Here is a 22,706-nt window from a genome sequence, read left to right on the forward strand (position 1 = left end):
TTTGTTTTCCCAGCACATATGAAGTTATCTTTACACTATAGTGTAGTCTATTAAGTGTGCAATAGCATTATGTCTAAAAAACCAATGTCCATACCTTAATTAAAAAATACTTTATTGCTGGAAAATGCTAACCATCATCTGAGCCTTCAGAGAGTTATCTTTTGGCTGGTGGAGGGTTTTGCCTTGATGTTGATATCTGTGGACTAACGAGGGTGAGCTTATTTTTTTTTTATTTTTAGCCGTACTGGGTCTTCATTGCAGCACGGACTTTTCTCTAGTTGCAGAGAGCGGGAGCTACCCTCTAGTTTTGGTGTGAGGGCTTCTGGTTGTGGTGCCTTCTCGTTACAGAGCACAGGCTCTCGTGCACTTGGGCTCAGTAGTTGTGGCTTCTGGGCTCTAGAGCACAGGCTCAATAGTTGTGGCACATGGGCTTAGTTGCTCTGAGGCATATGGGATCCTCCTGGATCAGGGATTGAAACTGTGTCTCCTGCATTGGCAAGAGGATCACCACTGAGCCACCAGGGAATCCCCAAGGTGGACTTATTAATTGTCCTAATTTCAATATTGTTGTGTCTCAGAACTGAGAGGTCTGAGGAGAGGATGAGAGGGAAACAGCTGGTTGGTGGAGCAGTCAAAACACATACATTTATCATGGTGCCCGCAAACAATTGTTAAGAGTAATATAAAAAAAAAAAAAAAAGAGTAATATAAAGATCACTGGTCACAGATCACCATAACCAGTAAAATAATTTGTAAACGTTTGAAATATTGCAAGAATTACAGGATGTGACATAGAGATACAAGTGAGCAAATGCTTTTGGAGAAATAGATTTGCTCAACTCAGGGTTGCTACAAACCTTTCATTCGTTAGAAAATGCAATATTTGCAACATCTAAAAAAATGCGATACAGCAAAGTTCAATGAAACAAGATATGCCTGTGTAAGAAATGTGGGAGATTTGTGGAATGTGGAAGAAATGTGGCTGTGGTTAAAAGTGTGAGATGTTGGTTGGGTGGTAAGAAGGTTCAAGGTGTGGCTTGTAAAGTGGGTTGTCGAAATATATTAGACATGAAATTTCCTGGTACTTTGAAAAAAATGCCAGAAGGCTTGAAGTTTGCATTGGTTTGAATGTGAGATCTAAATTGTTTCTGGGCAATGGAAAGATTTGGGGGAGAAGATGAAGACTTAACCAGCTACATAATCATTTTGTGAATATGGGGAAACAATCAACTTTATGAGGTAGGTCCTATCTTATATTTATTGCATAGATGAGGAAATGAAGTGATATTAAATAATATCAATATTACTAATTTTACTTAATCAATAGTAAATAATTTTCCTATCACCATAGAATGAGTAACTGCCAGAGTCAAGATTCAAGTCCAGCCAGTCTGGCTCTCAAGCTTCTTATCTGACCATTCTGTAGCCCCACCTCCAGGTATTTGGGTTCAGTTCAGTTAAGTCGCTCAGTCATGTCCGACTCTTTGCGACCCCATGAACAGCAGCACGCCAGGCCTCTCTGTCCATCACCAACTCCCGGAGTCCACCCAAACCCATGTCCATCGAGTCGGTGATGCCATTCAACCATCTCATCCTCTGTCATCGCTTTCTCCTCCTGCCGCCAATCCTTCCCAGCATTAGGGTCTTTTCCAATGAGTCAACTCTTCACATGAGGTAGCCAAAGTATTGGAGTTTCAGCTTCAACATCAGTCCTTCCAATGAACACCCAGGATTGATCTCTTTTAGGATGGACTGATTGGATCTCCTTGCAGTCCAAGGGATTCTCAAGAGTCTTCTTCAACACCACAGCTCAAAAGCATCAATTCTGCAGTGCTCAGCTTTCTTCACCGTCCAACTCTCACATCCACACATGACCACTGGAAAAACCATAGCCTTGACTAGACGGACTTTTGTTGGCAAAGTAATGTCTCTGCTTTTAAATATGCTATCTAGGTTGGCCATAACCTTCCTTCCAAGGAGTAAGCGTCTTTTAATTTCATGGCTGCAATCACCATCAGCAGTGATTTTGGAGCCGAAAAAAATAAAGTCTGACACTGTTTCCACTGTTTCCCCATTCATTCCCATGAAGTGATGGGACCAGATGCCATGATCTTAGTTTTCTGAATATTGAGCTTTAAGCCAACTTTTTCACTCTCCTCTTTCACTTTCATCAAGAGGCTCTTTAGTTCCTCTTCACTTTCTGCCATAAGGGTGGTGTCATCCGCATATCTGAGGTTATTGATATTTCTCCCGGCAATCTTGATTCCAGCTTCTGCTTCCTCCAGCCCAGCGTTTCTCATGATGTACTCTTCATATAAGTTAAATAAGCAGGGTGACAATATACAGCCTTGACGTACTCCTTTTCCTATTTGGAACCAGTCTGTTGTTCCATGTCCAGTTCCAACTGTTGCTTCCTGACCTGCATACAGGTTTCTCAAGAGACAGGTCAGATGGTCTGGTATTCCCGTCTCTTTCAGAATTTTCCACAGTTTATTGTGATCCACACAGTCAAAGGCTTTGGCATAGTCAATAAAGCAGAAGTAGATGTTTTTCTGGAACTCTCTTGCTTTTTCGATGATCCAGCGGATATTGGCAATTTGATCTCTGGTTTCTCTGCCTTTTCTAAAACCAGCTTGAACATCTGGAAGTTCACGGTTCACGTATTGCTGAAGCCTGGCTTGGAGAATTTTGAGCATTACTTTACTAGCGTGTGAGATGAGTGCAATTGTGCGGTAGTTTGAGCATTCTTTGGCATTGTCTTTCTTTGGGATTGGAACGAAAACTGACCTTTTCTAGTCCTGTGGCCACTGCTGAGTTTTCCAAATTTGCTGGCCTATCGAGTGCAGCACTTTCACAGCATCACCTTTGAAGATTTGAAATAGCTCAACTGGAATTCCATCACCTCCACTAGCTTTGTTCGTAGTGATGCTTTCTAAGGCCCACTTGACTTCACCTTCCAGGATGTCTGGCTCTAGGTGAGTGAGCACACCATCGCGGGCAGCGGCCGAGGGGGCTAGGCCGGTCCGGGGGCCAGAGGCGGCGGCCGACAGGGGCTAGGCCGTGCCGGGAGCCGGGGGCGGCAGCAAGAGGAGTTACTCAAGGCCCAAGGAGCAGGGGCTGCGTGGGCACAGGAGGGCCGAGAGGAGTTACTCCACATTCAAGGTGTTTGGGTGGGGAGGGTTTATGTGTGTACATGTGTGTGTGGTGGGGCTGGGTTGTTAGTTTATGTGACTACAACCCTTGGGGATGGTACAGAGGATGAGCAGGACTCAGAACCTGTCCTATGGGGCAGCTCAGGGAGCTCTGGAGTCTATTTCACATCTATAGGAGAATGGAATGCAATGCAATGTGGGATGGGAGGGGAATTTTCCATTCCATGGTTACCCCCATCCTCCAAGACTAAGGTGGTTCCCAAGGAGAAGAGACTTAATTAGAAAAAAAGAGCAAACATGTTAAGCATTTCAGAAACTATAATATTTCTTTAAAATATATTGAGCAATTTATCCATTTGTTCAACACACGCTTTAGTATCTGTCTTGTACTAGACAGAGTATGTGTGTGTGTGTCTGACTCTTTGAGACCCCATGGACTGTAGCCCATCTGGCTCCATTGCCCATGGGATTTTCCAGGTGAGAATACTGGAGCTGTTTGCCGTTTCCTTCTCCAGGGGACCTTCCCGACCAAGGGGTCAAACCTGGGTCTTCCTGTGCCTCCTGAATTGGCAAGCAGATTCTTCACTACTGAGCCACCTAGGAAGCCCTCTAGGCAGAGTAAGAGGCATTCAAAGCAAGATCTCTACTCAAGAGTAACATTAAATGTAGTTGGGAACACAAGACAAAGCAAGTTTAACTCTATCCATCTCATTTACTTGTGTTTCTTGGGTTATAAAGTTATGGCTAAACTGAGGAAATATTAAATCTTTCCTAATTAAAAACACTTTCCCACCCTCAATACATCACCAGGTAATTTAATGCCATGTTCTTAGTCTGACCTGCGATAGACTGAATTCTGAGAGAGGTTTTATTGAATAAGTGGAGAACTGAAATTTTAAAAATATTGGGGAACACTTACAGTTATAAAAACTATCCATGCATTTAGTATAGGTGCTAGCAGTGTTTTATGCATCATCTTATTTGAAAACAAGAGAGCAGACTAAGGAGGGTCTGCTTGCTAAAGTAAAGTGAAGTGAAGTCGCTCAGTCATGTCTGACTCTTCTTGACCCCACGGAAGACCCCAGGCTCCTCCATCCATAGGATTTTCCAGGCAAGAGTACTGGAGTGGGTTGCCATTTCCTTACATGGAAAATGAGCCCTTTTATACATGCTGTGCCTTCCAGAAGACTTTACCTCTAGGTTGCTCCCTTTGTACATCCTCTGTTGTGTCCTTGAATCCTACTCATTTTTCTCTCTTGTTTCAGATATCACTTCCTTCAGAAGTTTTCTCTGGACTCAGTGCTGGGGCTCCAGCATCCTTTCGTGGCAGGTATCATAGAGTATTGCAGTAGTTTGAGACTGATAGGTATTCTCTCTTGTTGAACATTGTGTTCCCATCCTGAGGTCACCACATAATAGTTGTTGAGTGAGCAAGTGTTGGTTAATGAATGATTCTCAGAACAGAGCCTTCTTCTTCTTTATAATTGCTTTAATATCTTCTCCATGGGGATCTTTGAGGTTCTCCGTATGTGTCATTAGCATAAACAAAAAGGAAGGAAATCATAGACAAGGTGGTGAGTGGTTGCATGTAATTTTTTGGAGACCCAGGCTTCCTCCTTCTTCGATTGTTTCTTCTTTATACATTCTACATTATAATGTCAGCTCCCTGTCCCTCCTCCCTCACCCAGAAAACAGGTGTAAAGAAGTGTCAACAGTTATTCTCATTGTAAACACAGAATTTTGACCCTCACCCCCTTCTTCAGGCTTCCCAGGTGGTGCTAGTGGTAAAGAATCTGCCTGCCAATGCAAGAGATGTAACAGAGGCAGTTTCGATCCCTGGGTTGGGAAGATCCCCTGGAGTAGGAAATGGCAACCCACTCCAGTATTCTTGCCTGGAAAATTCCCTGGACAGAGGAGCCAAGCTACAATCCATGGGGTTTCAAAGAGTTGGACATGACTGAGCACACACACATACACACACTCACTCATCTTCATAGATGATCATGGTGCTTTGTTTTATCTTGTTTCTTCCTCTTCTAGGCTTATAGAAGATTTCTTATTGATTATATTTTCAATTTTTTTGTATTCTTGCCATAATTTTATTTTATATTTTTTAATGTGGGATTGATCTGTAGCTTTAGTTTTAATTGAGGTATAGTAGAATTACAATACTGTGTTAGTTTCAAGTGTACAGTGTATTGATTCAGTATTTTTGCATATTATATTCCACTATAGGTTATTATAAGATAAGACAATGGGTATAATTCCCTATTGCTTATCAGCTTTATATATAGTAGTTTGTATCTGTTAGTCCTATACTCTTAATTTGTCCCTCCCCACCTTCCTTCTCCCTTTTGGTAACTGCAAGTTTGTTTTCTATATCTGTGAGTCTGTTTCTGTTTTACATATATATATATTCATTTGTATTATTTTTTAGATTCCACATATAAGTGATATCATACAGTATTTGTCTTTCTCTGTCTGACTTATTTCACTAAGCATAATGTTCTCTAGGCCATCCATGTTGCTGCAACTGTTAATTAGTTTTTAAAATGTGTTATGTCCCTTTTCTGTGTACATGACTAGCTAGGTCCTATTCTATGTCACGTCTGCGTATATAGGGATGTAGCACCATTCATTTGACAAATATGGTTTGGATGCTACTATGCGCCTGGTCCTGTTTGATAAACTAGGGTTGAGTTCCAAGGAGGCACTGGGGTCATGGCTGACATCTTTGTGGAGGGTTCCCTCTGTTCTGGAGGGCTGGGGAACACATAAACCAGGGGTTGGGGAGTGGGCAATGGGAGAGAAGGCATCTGGGGCAGGGGAGAAGTTCTTACCAGAGCAGCGTGCAGGCACTTAGGGGCCTGTGAATGCCAGGCCCTGGCCGAGGTCCCAGCTGCACTCCCGGCGGCTCTGCTGCAGCTCTGTCTCTGTTCATCCTCTTCTTTGTCGCAGCCACACAAGTGCCAGAAGGACCAGACTGTGGAAAAGGTATTACAAGGATATTTCATGAGTGGGGATGTGTACGTTCCATTCTGTCAAATCTATCTTGTCATTGTCTTGTCTAATCATCTATTGCTTGTATGAGGGAAACTGGGTTAGGGAGTGGCCCTTAAGAATACGGGGAGTGAGGTGTATAGGTGTGCCTTGCCACAGGGTGTGTAGGTATCTGAAAGCCTTAGACCTCCTGTGAAGCCACATGGGCTCTGCTAGTATGCAGTGATGGAACCCATGTGTTCCTGCACTCCAGTTGTAAATCTTTGGGTTAAATGTTGCTCTTTGCTATTTGGTGTGCATCTTCTCATCGACATCCTTTCTCTTAGGAAGCACTGCACTCAACATGATTGAGGCTTTGCTACCAGGACAGTGGTGAAGATGACTGTGCTGCCCAGTATCAGCCAGCTTGCCACAATCTGCCCAGAGTACAGGGACCGTGGGAGTAGCTCAGCACGTTCAGCCCTACAACAGTGGGGCCCTGGCTCTACATTTTATACTGAAAAGTGTAAAAGCCTGAACATACCTATGTAGCCAAAGAGCCAATAATCACATTTTTAATTTGAAAATACACCTGTGAGATCTTCAAAAACACAGGCAAAAAAACACATTCATAAGAACAAGTCACCTTTAGATGCAGTAAAAAGCATTTCTTTTTTTAAATCAAGGTTTACTTTTTTCAGTCTTCCTTGAAAGTTGCAGCTGGCAGCATCTTCTTTAAAGATAGGAGTTTTCTTCAATGAAATATTCCATTTGGTTCTTGGGAGTCACTGGATGAGAGGATGTAGGGGAAAATGTATTGCAAGAATACTTCATGAGTGAACTTTCCATTCCATCAAATCATGCTCTTGTCAATGTCTTGTCTAATCACCTATTGCTACTATGAGGAAAACTACTGATTGTTGTATGTTGAGCTTATGTTAGGTCATCTTCTAAATTTTTATATTTAGCTCTTTTTTTAAATAAGGAGAACGTTTCTTAAATGAGAAATTTTTAAAAAAGAGAATGTTTCTTAAAGTGAAAGACAAAATAACCGGAACAGTTGCTTCTGTTCTTTCTGACACAAACTGCCACTACACTGCTGAACAGAAGTAGTGACAGGCATTCAGGTTTTCTTCCTGATATTGGTGAGAAATGTTTATTATATTTCATTCATTAAAGGGTATTTGTTATAGTCTTCTGGTAGATAAACTTTCTCAAGTTATGGGAGCTTTCTTCTCTTCCGAGTTTGTTTCTTTTCCCCTCCAAAGAAGTTGTGTTCAAGTCTATCAAGATTTTGTTTTAAACTAGGTGTTGGCAAACTGTGGCCTAGAGGTCAAATGTAGTTCACCCCCTCTTTTTTAGGGCCCATCAGCTAAAAGTGGACCTTGCACTTTTTAATCATTGGCTAAAAAAGTCAAAAGAAGGGTGAAACTATATGAAATTCAAAATTCCATGTCCATAAATGAAGTCTTATTGCAACACAGCCATGTCTTTCATTCATGTATTGTCTTGGCCATTTTCAGGCTACCATGGGAGCACTGAGCAGCTGTGACAGAGGTAAATGGCCAGCAAAGCCTAAAACATTTGTCATCTAACCCAACTAACTTTCAAAAAGTTTTGATGACTCCTGTTTTAGACCATCAGTATGATCACGTTTATTCTCTTTTGCCCTAAAATAGGATGCTTTCAAGGAACAGAAATCGTGACTCAAAGGGCTTATTTTAAAAAATACAAAACTAATTTTTAAATTTATTTGGCTGCCCCACATCTTAGTTGCAGCATGTGGGATCTTCCATTTTCGTTACAGCATGCAAACTCTTTTGTTGTAGCATGTGGGATCTAGTTCCCTGAACAGGGATCAAACCCATCCCCACCTCCCTTGGGAACATGTGGTTTTAGCCACTGGACCACCAGGGAAGTCCCGAACCAAACTTAACTGGTAGAGTAACTAAACTAAAGAGTAGTTTACTAAAGAGTAAAAGCATTAACTAAAGAGTAAAAGCACTCACACGTAGACATGCTCTGGACACAGTATAATCATTCTTCACATCTGATTCTCTCACTTTTGTATCTTATATTGGTTGTCTTTGTTCTTAGGTGTCCTGCCTGCGCAGATGGAATCTTTTAAATTTGATTTTCTTAGTCTCTAAAATAAGTAAAACTTCGCTGACAGTACAACTAGCATGATTTGTAGAGACTGGTCTGTAGGGATTTTGTAAACTGCTTTAGCAAATATAGTTTGAACACATGTTAATCTGCTTTTCAATCACATGGTCATGTGTGTGGTTACTCTGGGTGCCATGTGCAAAGATTATGGCTCAGGTATCAATGATACCTACACTGAGACTTAAAAATGTCCTTCATGGTAAAATGTTGAATGTAACCGTGGAAGTCTCCAAACCTCTCTGTGTCAATATGTATCTCCCTGATGTTCTCTGTCTTAAAGAGTCATTTTAGTGACTGGGCCTCTTAGGAGTAGTCATTCTGTAGCCTTTCTGACCCTGATGACCTGAGAATGAAAACGTCAAAGGGGAAGGGTCTGAAATGCTTGCCAAGTATGATGATGATGGCTGACATTTGGTCAATTGCCTGGGGGGTATAATCTACATCTATCACAGAGTAGGAAAGTCATAAAAGAGGACCTGAATTTTCCCCACTAATGCCTAGTCTTTCTGCATCCGGAAGGAATTGTTTCTTATAAACTTTAGTTCCATGAAGATAAAAAATGTTAGTGCTGATAAAAAATAAATAAACCTTGAGACTTCCCTGGTGGTCTGGTGGCTAAGACTACATGTTCCCAATGCAGGGTGCCTGGGTTCGATCCCTGGTCAGAGAACTAGATCCCACATGCTGAAACTAAGACCTGGTGCAGTTAAATAAATAAATAATAAAAAAATAAATCTTTTAACTAGAAGGAAATGATGAATATTTCTAAAAAGAATAATTTCAGTTCAATTACTCAGTCATGTCTGACTCTTTGTGACCCCACATACTGCAGCACACCAGGCTTCCCTGTCCATCACCAACTCCAAGAGCTTGCTCAAACTCATGTCCATCGAGTCGGTGATGCCATCCAACCATCTCTGTCATCCCCTTCTCCCTACCTTCAATCTTGCCCAGCATCAGGGTCTTTTCCAATGAGTCAGTTCTTTGCCTCAGGTGGCCAAAGTATTGGAGATTCAGCTTCAGCATCAATGAATATTGAGGACTGATTTCCTTTAGGATTGACAGATTTGCTCTCCTTGCAGTCCAAGGAAATCTCAAGAGTCTTCTCCAACACCACAGCTCAAAAGCATCAACTCTTCATTGCTCAACTTTTGTTATGGTCCAACTCTCACATCCGTACATGACTACTGGAAAAACCATAGCTTTGAGTACATCGACCTTTGTCAGCGAAGTAGTGTCTCTACTTTTTAATAAGCTGTCTAGGTTGGTCATAGCTTTTCTTCCAAGGAACGAGTGTCTTTTACTTTCATGGCTGCAGTCACCATCTGCAGTGATTTTGGAGCCCCTCAAACTAAAATCTGTCACTGTTTCCATTGTTTGCCCATCTATTTGCCATGAAGTGATGGGACCAGATCCCATGATCTTAGTTTTCTGGATGTTGAGTTTTAAGCCAGATTTTTCTCTCTCCTCTTTCACTTTCCTCAAGAAGCTCTTTATTTAGTTCCTCTTCACTTTCTGCCCAGAATGGTGTCATCTGCACATCTGAAGTTATTGATATTTCTCCCGGCAATCTTGATTCCAGCTTGAGCTTCATCCAGTCTGGCATTTAGCATGATGCACTCTGCATAGAAGTTAAATAAGCAGGGTGACAATATACAGCCTTGACGTACCCCTTTCCCAATTTGGAACCAGTCTGTTGTTCCATGTCTGGTTCTAACTATTGCTTCTTGTTCTGCATACAGATTTCTCAGGAGGCAGGTTAGATGGGCTGGTATTCCCATCTCTTTAAGAATTTTCCAGTTTGCTTTGATCCACACAGGTTAAACCTTTACCGTAGTCAATGAAGCAGAAATAGATGTTATTTTTGAAATCATCTTGCTTTTTCAATGATCCAAGGGATGTTGGCAATATGATCTCTTGTTCCTCTGCCTTTTCTAAATCCAACTTGAACATCTGGAAATTCACGGTTCATGTACTGTTGAAGCCCGGCTTGGAGAATTTTGAGCATTACTTTGCTAGCGTGTGAGATGAGTGCAAACATGTGGTAGTTTGATCATTCTTTGGCATTGCCTTTCTTTGGGATTGAAATGAAAACTGATCTTTTCCAGTCCTATGACCACTGCTGAGTTTTGCAGATTTGCTGACATATTGAGTGCAGCACTTTCACAGCATCATCTTTTAGGATTTGAAATAGCCCAACTGGCATTCCATCACCTCCATTAGCTTTGTTTGTAGTGATGCTTCCTAAGGCCCACTTGACTTCACATTCCAGGTTGTCTGGCTCTAGGTAAGTGATCACACCATCGTGGTTATCTGGGTCATGAAGATTTTATTTGTATAGTTCTTCTGTGTATTTTTTCCACCTCTTCTTAATATCTTCTGCTTCTGTTAGGTCCATGCCATTTCTGTCCTTTATTGTGCCCGTCTTTGCATGAAATGTTCCCTTGGTATCTCTAATTTTCTTGAAGAGATCTCTAGTCTTTCCCATTCTATTGTTTCCCTCTATTTCATTGCATGGATCACTGAGGAAGGCTTTCTTATCTCTCCTTGCTAGTCTTTGGAACTCTGCATTCAGATGGGTTTATCTTTCCTTTTTTCCTTTGCCTTTCCCTTTTCTTTTCTCAGCTATTTGTAAGCTCCTCAGACAACCATTCTGCCTTCTTGCATTTCGTATTCTAAAAAGTATATCCTATCATTTAAAAGGCTCAACCATCAAGATTATTTCTGACTGGATCTTCCCTAGGGTCTAAGGTAGAGTACCTGTTCGTATGTGTGAAGTATCAATCAAACTGTAAAGTTTTCATTGGGATTTATAAGTAAGAACAGCATTTCTCATGAAAGAGAAATACAATATATTTTAAATTAAAAGGCTCAAATCTAGAAGGATAAGTGAAGTTGAAAAGAAAACAGTCAAAAGGAGAGAATAGAGACCTCATTAAAGATTTTAAAATCAGCCTAAATTTCTATAAGAATATAAAATAATTACATGCTTTTTTACAACTTGGAGTTAAGTAGTGCAGTTATTGCCTCAGTATAGAGTCTCCCAGGAGGTAAGTGAGTTTTCCTTTCAAACAGTCATTTATCTTAATTGTGTTAACTGAATCTGGTTGTGAAATGTAATCCACTTCCTTCTAAAGTATAACCACCAGGGACAGGAGTCTTCATTCCAACTTGGCATTTCTCTTTCACCTTTTCACTCTCTGGTAACAGACAAACTGGTGGTAGGTGATTCCATTGGGATAAGTTAAATATCCAGGCTTCTTTCTCTCTCTCTTTTTTTTTTATTATTATTATTTTTTAAATTAGTTTATTTTCTATTTTTTAACTTTACAATATTGTGTTTGTTTTGCCATACATTGACATGAATCCACCATGGGTGTACATGTGTTCCCCTTCCAGAACCCCCCTCCCACCTCCCTCCCCATCCCATCCCTCCGGGTCATCCCGGTGCACCAGCCTTGAGCACCCTGTATCATGTGTCGAACCTGGACTGGCGATTCCTTTCACATATGATAATTTCCATGCTTCAGTGCCAAAGCCGGAAAGAAAAACACCAATACGGTATACTAACACACATATATGGTGTTTAGTCAATCGATAAAGATAACCCTGTATGCGAGACATCAAAAGAGACACAGATAAATAGAACAGGCTTCTCTCTTTTGCTGACTCCTACTTCCTAATTCCTCCCTTCCGAGTACTATTCTTTGATCATTCGATTTGTTTTAGACCCTTCTCCTCTGTCTTTCTTTTGAGAGATTCTGAGTCGTCTTGACTCCTTCCTGGTCATTTTCTCCCAAATCTGGTTATTAGCTGAGTCCTGAGGTTCTGTCATTTCTTTGGCATCTCTGCTGATGCTGTGCTGACATAGGCCTTGGTTTCTAACCTGAGTATCGCTGGTCTGACAGTTGGTGTCCTTGTATCAAATCACTTACCCTTGTTTTATTAATGAAGCAATAATTTTATTTTTTCTATGAGCATTTTTATAGGAATTTTTTTAAATTTAAAAAATAGCTTAAAAATAGCACATCTACATTTTAAAAACTTGAAAAAGTTTAAAATCTAACTTGAATTTATGTTTTTAAATAAGATTTTGCTAAAAGTGACATGCAGCAGCCAGTGCAAACCACTATTCTGAGATTTTTTTCAGTGAGTTCCACTAGAATTACAAGCTCTCTTGCCACAAGCTCTTCCTTCCAAGGTATCTAGGTAGCAGGCACCATGATTTTTGCTATGAGGTAACTTTAATCATCAAATTCCTCACCTGTTAAACTCCCTTGTCACTCACTATGTCACTCTCCTACCATTAGACCAATGCATTGTGTTTTGGTTTGGTTACATTAGCACTTTTGTACTAATATCACATTCTGTATTAGGTAGGAAGAAAATAATAATGACCAAAAAATGCAAATGTATTTATCCCTCACATAACAGTCATAGGGTGAGCAAGCCAGGGCTAATATGATGTTACCTGGTGTCAGGGACTCCAGTTCCTTCTATGTGCTTGTTCAGCTGTTATCTTTTTTAAAGGGAGGCTAGTGTGATGCTCTTAATTTTATTATTTCTTTTACAGCTTTCCTGGGATTTAATTGGTGTACAAAACCCCATATACATAATGTGTACAGTTTGATGAGTTTGAGCATTATGCATAAACCCCTGGGCTGCCCAGGTGGCACAGTGGTAAAGAATCCGCCTGCCAATGCAAAAGATGCAGGTTCAAACCCTGGGTCGGAAAGATCCCTGGAATAGGAAATGGCAGCCTACTCCAGTATTCTTGCCTGGGAAATCCCATGCACAGAGGAGCCTGGCGGGCTACAGTCTATGGGGTTGCAAAGAGTTGGACATGACTGAACGACTGTGCATAAACCCCTGATTTCTTCACCACAGTTAAGATGCATTCTTAATCTATGACTTCAATCCCACAGCCTAATGTGGCTTTTTCGTCTCTTATCATTATATTGCAGTTCAGCCAATAGGAAGGGGAAGCAAGTTGTTTCACTTTTAAAGGCATGCCCTAGAAGTTTCCCATATCACTTCCATTCACAATCCTGGGAGAAATCTCATCATGGCCATAACCAGCTGCAGGAAGGCTGTGGCCTTTAGTTTGGTGACACTGGACCCAGCTAAAATTATGGTGTTCAATTACTAAAGAGGGAGAGGGGAATGGATTTTAGGAGACCACCCACAGTCTCTGCTTCACTCTCCATGCTTAGCCCCTGGTTGTCTGTGTCCACAGAAGAGTGGTTGTTCTGTGTGTAACCAATAAAAACAATGCAAAATGGCACTGATGGCAGAATTGAAACAATTCTGGAATAGCTTTTCCATGATGACCTGGAGGAGTTGTTAAGTCCTGGTCATTTTGGCCTGCTAAAGAGAGTTTTCATGATCCTATAATTATGTTGGAATTTCCATGTGACAGAGTTGAGCTTCTATGATGTTTGACAGCATCACATCCTGGATGGTTGAATATTCTGACCCTGGAAACTTAACATCGCTACACCCATCCTAATAATGCACTGCTGTCCTTTGGTGAGGATACAGTTTTTGAATTTATTATTATAAATCATATCTTGTATGATAGTAACATATCAGGATATTCATTTTGCTAAGTGTTGGAGGAAGTGCTCTGCAGGACTATTTCAGATATATGACAAATCTCTTATGATTGGTCTTACATGTTTATTTTACTTGATCATTTTAGAATAGTGAAAGTGTTAGTTGCTCAGTCGTGTCTGATGTTTTGTGACCCCATGGACTGTAGCCTGCCAGGCTTCTCTGTCCATGGGATTCTCCAGGCAAGAATACTAGAGTGGGTTGCCATTCCCTTCTCCAGGGGATCTTCCTAACCTAGAGATTGAACTCGGGTCTCCTGTACTGCAGGCAGATTCTTTACCATCTGAGCCACCAGGGAAGTCCTAATTTTAATTTTTACTTAAAAATTAAAAAAAAAATTTTGGTTGCACTACACAGCTTGTGGGATTTTAGCTCCCCAAGCAGAGATTGAACCAATGCCCCCTGCACTGGAAGCTCAGAGTCCTAACCACTGGACCGCCAGGGAAGTCCTAGGCTTGAGTATTTTAAATAGTATGTTAATAATGTTATTAAGATTCCACTGTATTTATTGACTAGTTTAGAGATTGCAGAAAGCAAACTAATGGTTCCCCAAAGGTTTCTTTATAATCCCTGGGGCCTGTGAATCTGTTACCTTCCATGACAAAGGGGCTTTCCAGACGTGATTAAGGATATGGGTATTGAGATGGGAGATATCCTGGATTATCTGGGTGGGCCCAATATAAATCTCCTTAGTTCTCAAAAGTGGAAGAGGGAGGCAGAAGAATGGTTCAGAACTGGTAGGAGGACTTGATCCACCATAGCAGCTTTGAAAACAGGAGGAAGGGGGCTTTGAGGAATGTGGGCAGTTCCAGAAGCCTGAAAAGACAGAGAAACAGATGCTCCTCCAGAGCCTTCAGAAGGGAATTTGGCCCCTGCCACACATTGGTTTTAGCTCATTGAGACAGAGGTTGAACTACTGAACCACAGAACTGCAAGATGATCCACTTGTTGTTCAAGCCACTTTGTTGCAGCAACAATAAGAAAATAATAAAGAGATGGTTGACATTTTTTCAATATTAAGTCATCCCACCCAGAAACAATAGTATTTTTTCTTCTGTTTATATAAATTTTATTTTATATCACATAGTAACATTTTAAATTGTCTTTCTATAGGTCATGCACATCTTGTTAAATTGTGGATTTGCTCTTTAGAGCACAAAGTGGATTGCATCTCTCTCTTCCTTTAATTGGCTTTTGTAGCTTTCAAAAACTTACTGAACAAACACCAAAATCCTCAGTTTCATACTCGAGAGCCTCCATAATTTAGTTTCTTCCTCTTCTTAGCCTCATTCTTCCCTGCATTCCACCAGTTGCTCTCACTCCTTTGGACTGTTGAACAAAGTTTATGATAATTTTATTCCTGATTAGAGTTATCAATAAAAATACAGAACACTAAATTAAACTTAAATTATTTCTAATGAGCAATAATTTTTTAGTGTCAGTAGTTCCCATGCAATATTTTCCCTTTATCTCGTGTAATATGCCTAGGCAATTAGAAATTACCGAAATTGAACTGATACTTTGTACTATTGTTTGCTAAACCCGGCAACCTTATTTATGATCTTTATGAGTTTTCTCTTTCACTCCATTCCCTGTCTACAGATATCCTTAGGGGCTGAGTCAAATACCACCTTATCATAAGCCCTTCTGCGTTTTTACTTCCTTCATAGAATTGGTAGGTTAAATGTCTTTCAGATTGCAACCGTGCTGAACATTTATTTTTCTCCATTTGCCCTTAATGCCTCATATCTGTTAGAATCTCAATAAACATTTGCTGAATAAATGAATAAATATTAGGCAATAAATCAGTTGAAGTAAATCTCAAAATGATTGTTATTGGTAAACTCATAGGCTTTAAAGAAAGTTCTATTAAAGCTAAGTATAAACATTGTTCTTTCCTAAGTAACGTGGCTTTGTGTTTGCCACTAAAACACATTTAATGAAATGGAAAGCACCATATAAAACTTTTAAGTGCATCCACTAAAGGTTAGGAAGTTATGCCTACAGAGAATTAGGCTAACTAAATCAAAATGTTCCTACTCTAAAGCTGTGGGTATCCATCAAAGATTTGCCCAGAATGTTCCCCATATAGAATCATTGACTCAAGGAGATACACACGTGGGTTTAAATCTGGAGATAGGATATGAATCCTTTCCCCTTTGGAAAAAATTGAGATGAAATCTGTTATCAAAAGAGCTTGAAATAATTTCCTTGAATTGATTTTTCTCTTTAAAATTCAAGGTGATTGACCTCAGAGACCCCTGCTAGGAAATGTGCCCTCGGAAAATCCTGATTGCTAGTGTTGATGCTTATGAATTTTCCTCTGCATCAGAATGTCTCTTAGAAGATGCATGCTGCACACCACCTACCACAGGACAAAGCAAACTTACTGTCACATCAGGAGAGATCAGTGTGGTTAAGATGTATCATCATTTCAGCTCCGCACTGGACCTTCACAAGACAACAGTGACTGTTCACACAACATAGGTAATGGAAGCTACTTGCTTGTGAGTGAAGGATAATTTAAAATTTTCTATAACTGAAAAGTATTATCATTGTAAATTTTGTTTCTATTGGGCATTTTTTTTGTGTGTTTGTATGAACTGGGATTTTGTGTGTATGTGTGTGTGTATCCACTGTATATGCTTTAGGAAAAATAGCTTTCTGAGAGAGCCTTGAGTGCAGGGCAGCACTATTCTTCTGTCACGTGCATTCACGGTGTCTGGAATTTTAGATTCAAAGTATTTATCTAACCTGCAAGTTCTCTTCTCTTTTGCATCATTTATTCAAGTTCATATAATATTTTTCTTAGATTACTGTAAGCCACTAGCCAGATTGTCTCTGTTTTAATCCATCTAAATTCTTCAACACAACTGCCAGAGTATCCTTTTGAATTGCAAATGCAACTTCATTACTGCTTAAAATCCTTTATTTTAAAGTCCTTTATTTAAAATTCCCCTCACAAAGGAGTTCAGGCTCCTCAACATGGCATGAAGACCTCTTATCACAGGGTTCCCTCTTTATATATGTTATTTTTTATGTTTACCTTTCATTTTTTCTAGAAACTTGCTTTCTGAGGACTGTAAGCTTCTTCAAGGAAGGTAATGCATTTTCTTGGCCCACTACTGTGCCCCTAATACCTATCAAAGAGCCGGCAGAAAGTCCTGCTTAGTCTATGTGTGCCTGCTAAGTCACTTCAGTAGTGTCCGACTCATTGTAACCCTATGGTCTGTAGCCTGCCAGGGTCCTCTGTCCGTGGGATTCTCCAGGCAAGAATTCTGGAGTGGGTTGCCATGCCTTTCTCTAGGGCATCTTCCCGACCCCACGTCTCTTATGTCTCCTTCATTGACAAGCAGGTTCTTCACCACTAATGCCACCTGGGAAACCCTGCTCAGTCTGATGCATGAATAAATATATATTGCATTTCTTTCCTCCAGTTGATGAAAGGCTTCCTGACTCTTCCTGCTTCAAAGCTCGTATCTTCCCTTTGATTCACTCTTTGTTCCAATCCTATGTAGGTAAGTGGTAGCAGGCAGAAAGGGAACATGGGTGAATGGGGACCCAGGAGTACAGCAGATATAAGTGGCACCTGATTCTGTGCTGTGGATGTCTCTTCAAGTTCACTCCAGAGAAAGGAAGGGATCAGCACGTTTTCATCCTTACTGGGACTCAGGCATAAGGACAATTAGTGGACAGGAGGAGATCTGGTGAGGTGCACCGTCAGAGATCAAAGGGAAGGAGTGGAAACCCAACTGTGCTTTTACTTTTTCAGAAGAGAATCAAGGACTATGGATCAGGGGCCAACATTTGGATAACTATGTAAAATCTGGAATGCATGTTTTTTCTCCATGTTTGCTATCCACACTTTATTTCCTCTTGGCATTTTTTTTTGGAGACTTAAGGGAAAAGAACTCTAAGCTTGACTTGGAAAACTGCTATGATTCTACTCAATACTCTGTAATGACCTATATGTGAAAATAATCTAAAAAAGAGTGTGTGTGTGTATATATATATATATATATATACATATGAATATATATATATATATATATACATATGAATATATATATGTATGATTCACTTTGCTGCACATTTTAAATTAATACAACATTGTAAATCAACTATACTGCAACAAAATTAAAAAATTAAAAATTAAAACAAGAAAACTGCTTAGAAAGGGGCTGTTGCTGGGAACCTAGCATTCCACTCCGTGGCCAAGCTTAGAGAAAACGAATCCATGGGAAAAAAAATGGATCCCTAGGGGAAAAAAGGAGTAGAAAGGGAAAAGGAAATGGATTGAGCCCCCAAGACTTAACAGTAAATTAGCAAAGCAGCAAAAGAGTCTGAAACTGATAGGTGGTCTGAGGGATTGACTCCCAGGTTCTGGGGTTTGTGGTGGCATGTAAGTTACCCTTTGCAAATTCCAAAGTGGCTCAGGAAGTGTTATGCAGCTTAGTGTAAGCTGGCAGACCAGGAAGTGCGCATCTGTTAGTGAGCAAGGGGAGAGAGCCTTGGCATTGACATTGCTGTGACTGATATGAGAAACATGCTTACATCCCAGTTTGTGGAGGCCTGCTCAACTTGTGGTTTCCGAGAATTGCTAGATCACAACTCAGGGAGTATGAAGGACTCCTCCAACCAGAGACCTGAGAATAGCTGAGAATACCTGATCTTGAGATCAGTTTGAGATGGGCTTCCCAGGTGGCCCCAGTGGTAAAGAATCCACCTGCCAATGCAGGCGACTCAGGAGATGCAGGCTTGATCCCTGGGTTGGGAAGATCCCGTAGAGAAAGAACTGGTAACCCACACCATTGTTCTTGCCTAGAGAATCCCATGGGGAGTAGAGCCTAGTGGGCTACAGCCCATGGGGTCAAAAGAGTTGGCTTCGACTGAGTAAGTACACACATAGTAGGAAGAAGTTGAATTTTTGGAAACACGACTCAAGCTACAGTGTGAACAGTGGATTAGAGAGGGTAAGAGAGGCAGAAAGGAAGCTGTGACAAGTCATCTAGATGAGATCATGATGACCTGAACAGAGGTAAGAACACTAGGCATGGAGAGAAATGGGTAAATGCAAGAGATACTTAAGAGGTAGTCTACAGAAAATGATATGAGATGAAGAAGCATACATGTTGTCATACACTTATCAAGGAGAATTTTTCCAGTATAAAATCTATTAACACATAGCAGAATACTTCTCCACTGAACATATTTTGTAAAACCTAGGCCTACAGTAAAAGACACGACTGGATCTGAGATGCGTAGGGCATGATGGAAAAGGACATATGTAATACACAATTCCACCTCAGGCAGTCCTTTTTTATCGAACATCTGAGTGAGAATGCCAACCTTGGTGGTGGGAGTCATGAGAAGGGGGCTCAGAAAGACACCACATACCTAGCCAGACCTTGAGTAGCAGAGGCATCTGAGAGGGTCATGCCCATTATTAATTGAGGTGGGCAATGTCGTTTGCCCTTTGGAAGAAAAGCTACGATAACCTAGACAGCATGTTAAAAAGCAGAGACATTACTTTACCAACAAAGGCCATCTAGTCAAAGCTATGGTTTTTCTAGTAGTCATGTATGGATGTGAGGGTTGGACTATAACGAAAACTGATGCCAAAGAATTGATGCTTTTGAACTGTGGTGTTGGAGAAGATTCTTGAGAGTAACTTGGCCTGCAAGGAGATCCAACCAGTCAATCCTAAAGGAAATCAGTCCTGAATATTCATTGGAAAGACTGGTGCTGAAGCTGAAATTCCAATACTTTGGCCACCTGATGCGAAGAACTGACTCATTGGAAAAGGCCCTGATGCTGGGAAAGATTGAAGGCAGGAGGAGAAGGGGACGACAGAGGATGAGATGGTTGGATAGCATCATTGACTCGGACATGAGTTTGAACAAGCTCCAGGAGTGGGTGATGGACAGGGAAGCCTGGCGTGCTGCAGTCCATGGTGTCACAGAGTCAGATGCTATTGAGTGACTGAACTGAACTGTATGTAGCGGTGCCTGTTGTCACCTCTCAGGTATCTAAAGGTATGCTTACCTGTGCAGAAAGGGCTTTCTTCCTTGACAGTAAGCTAAGAAATTTCTCAATTACTGGTGGTCATACCAGTAAGGACCTCACAGGGTCCATGTTAAGGCCTCAGACAGCAGAATGCTTCTTCTCTCAAGTGTCACAGTTCAGCACTTGGGCTTAGAGTTAGGCCACATTCAAGGAGGACATGGGTGGGGCTATTAACAGCCCTGCCTTTGAAAATAACCCTGTCACAGCCTTGGTTCCTGGCCCTCCAGAGAGCTGACACCCCTTCACTGGGGTGGATGAGCAGGACAGACAGGGACACCTGGCCCTCCCAGAACAGGGTGAAGCTCATGAGGTAGGTGCCATTGTTGAAATCTGTCACCTTCCCCGAAGCACCCGCCTTCGGGCTAGGGAGGACATCCTGGCCCTGAGGAAATCCCCGCCATACTCCTTTCTGTGTCCCAGGTGGTCCCTCACCTCCAGCAGGACGTCCAGCTGGTCCCCCCTGCAGTATGTGTCTCGAGGGCTGAGGAGGGTGGCTCTGCTGTGTGTGGCGCTGGTGGTGGAGCTCCCGTGGGTGAAGGGTCTGGGTGGGATCAGCTGGTCTAGTTTCTCCATGGTCCTCTTTATCCTCAACTCAGTCTCTGTTGGTGACTTTAACAGGCTTGGTGGTATTTTAGGGTCTGGAGACTTTGTGGAGCTGTTCCAGGGTTTCCCTGAGGGTCCAGATGGTAAAGAATCTGTCTGTAATGCAGGAGACATGGGTTCGATCCCTGGGTTGGGAAGATCCCCTGAAGAAGGGCATGGAAACCCACTCCAGTATTCTTGCCTGGAGAATTCCATGGACAAAGGAGCATGGTGGGCGAAGTCCATGGGGTCACAAAGAGTTGGACACGACTGAGCAACTCACACTTTCACACTTTCACTTCAGTGGTGGAGGGAAATGGCTAAGTTAGAGTGGACCAAAACTGAAATGGCAAGGAGTGTGACATACTCTGAAATGAACCTGTCCAAATCATTTTTACTTATTATGTATTTGAATATTTATGTACATATTATCATCAATTTTATTTAAACTCTGGCAATTTTGAATAAGATGTAAACATTTATCTTTAACCTCATTGTTTTAGAGAATGCCTCAACAGTTTTATATAAATATATTAAATCCAAAATACAGAGCTCAGATAATACTTATGAGTAATGAATTGATTCCAGTGCATTTGCTCTTTCCCTTGTTAGACATCTTATCACCAGTCATCATTACTGTCTTAGTTCTACTAATATACATCTTTTACCTATCTGTAACTGTATTATAGTTCAAGTTACCATCATTTATTGCCTGAATTGTAGTAGTTATCCCAAGGGTCAGGGCTTCCATCCCGCTTTCTCTCCAATTCATTTTCTGCATTGTTACTGAATCAGTCCTTCTCCAGCAAGACTCTACTCAAGTCCTTCCCTACTGAGACCCTTTCAATGGCTTCTTATTATTCTTAGGGTAAAGTTCAGTCTTCATATGGCTTTATTCTATGGCCTCTGTTTTAACTCTCTTGTTCCTGCCACTCCTTTTCTGCATTTTACATTTTCATGAGTAACTGTATTTTTCAGGAAGTGACCTTCCTTTCCTTCAGCTCTTGGTTTTTACTAATACGATTTCCTCTTCTGGGATGACTTCCATCTACAGACTTTCCCCCAAGCCACCTAAACATCTGTCAACTTCTTAGTGAGAAATCATTAGAACCTTAGAGGTTCCTTTTTATCCTTTTCACACTAGACCATGTTTTTATAGGTACTCAAATTCAGTGATTTCTAAATTCTGTTGATGGTCAGAGGTGCCTGCAAACTTTTCAAAAAATATGGATTCTCAAGCTTCAGCCCAGATAAACTGAATCATAGTTACTAAATGCCTTGTCCAGGAGTTTATTTATTTTTTTTCAAAAGCCTCACTTGCAATCAAGTCCAATAAGTATGAGAACAATGGTTAGAGACTGGTCGTTGTCAACCCTCTTGTACTTTGGAACACACATAAAGCTTAAACAGAAAACAATAGGTCCACTGCACCCCAGCATCAATCAATAAAACCCCTGTGGTTAGTACAAAGCAATAGAGTAAACCAAAAGGGGCAAGAAACAAGAAAATGAAATATAATTAAAAATAAAGATTAATAGAGCCCAAGTTCCTTTCAAGGTCAGGAATAAGACAAACATGTTTGCCACCTTAGAAGTCCTAAACGATAAAACAAAATGAAACAAACAAATAATTAAGTGTATGAGACTTGCAAGGAAAGAAGCAAACTGTCTTATTTTTCATTTTTCTTCTCTTTTTAATTTTATTTTTTGCAGATGTTGTTATTGTCCACCAAAAAATTACCCACCAGAGTTAGAAAATTATTAGTATTAAAAGAGTCAACAAGGAGCTGGATACAAAATAAACTTGTAAAAATAGGATTTGTCTATAACAGTGATAATCATCAGAAAATACAATAGAAGATAATCTCTGCCTGTGATGAAGGCATTTTGAAAACTCTTTTGAAGAACATTTTTAAAGACCTTGAGTGAAAAACTTTAACATTGTTAAAAGTATTAGAGCTTAATATTGTAAATTTGTTAATTTTCCCACAAATAATTTAAAATTCTATGTGTTTCTTTTCAAATGAATTATAATTGACTTACGATATTGTATTAGTTTCAGGTGTACAGTAAAATGATTAGGTTATATCCATATATATGTACTTCTGATTATTTTCCACTATAGGTTATTACATTATATTGAATAATG

The 22,706-nt window shown here is 40.6% G+C and overlaps 1 protein-coding gene and 1 pseudogene across 1 annotated transcript in view; one reads left to right on the plus strand and one right to left on the minus strand.

The window, feature by feature from the left end:
• REXO2 (RNA exonuclease 2) overlaps positions 1-22,706 on the plus strand; it is a 120,777-nt gene that overhangs the window by 66,664 nt on the left and 31,407 nt on the right. The gene's annotated exons all lie outside the window — the stretch shown is intronic.
• Positions 5,751-21,309, minus strand: LOC145525242 (NXPE family member 1-like; annotated as a pseudogene).

Source organism: Giraffa tippelskirchi, chromosome 11, assembly GCF_054371585.1.
Source record: "Giraffa tippelskirchi isolate mGirTip1 chromosome 11, T2T-mGirTip1v1.2.pri, whole genome shotgun sequence".
NCBI lineage: Eukaryota > Metazoa > Chordata > Mammalia > Artiodactyla > Giraffidae > Giraffa > Giraffa tippelskirchi.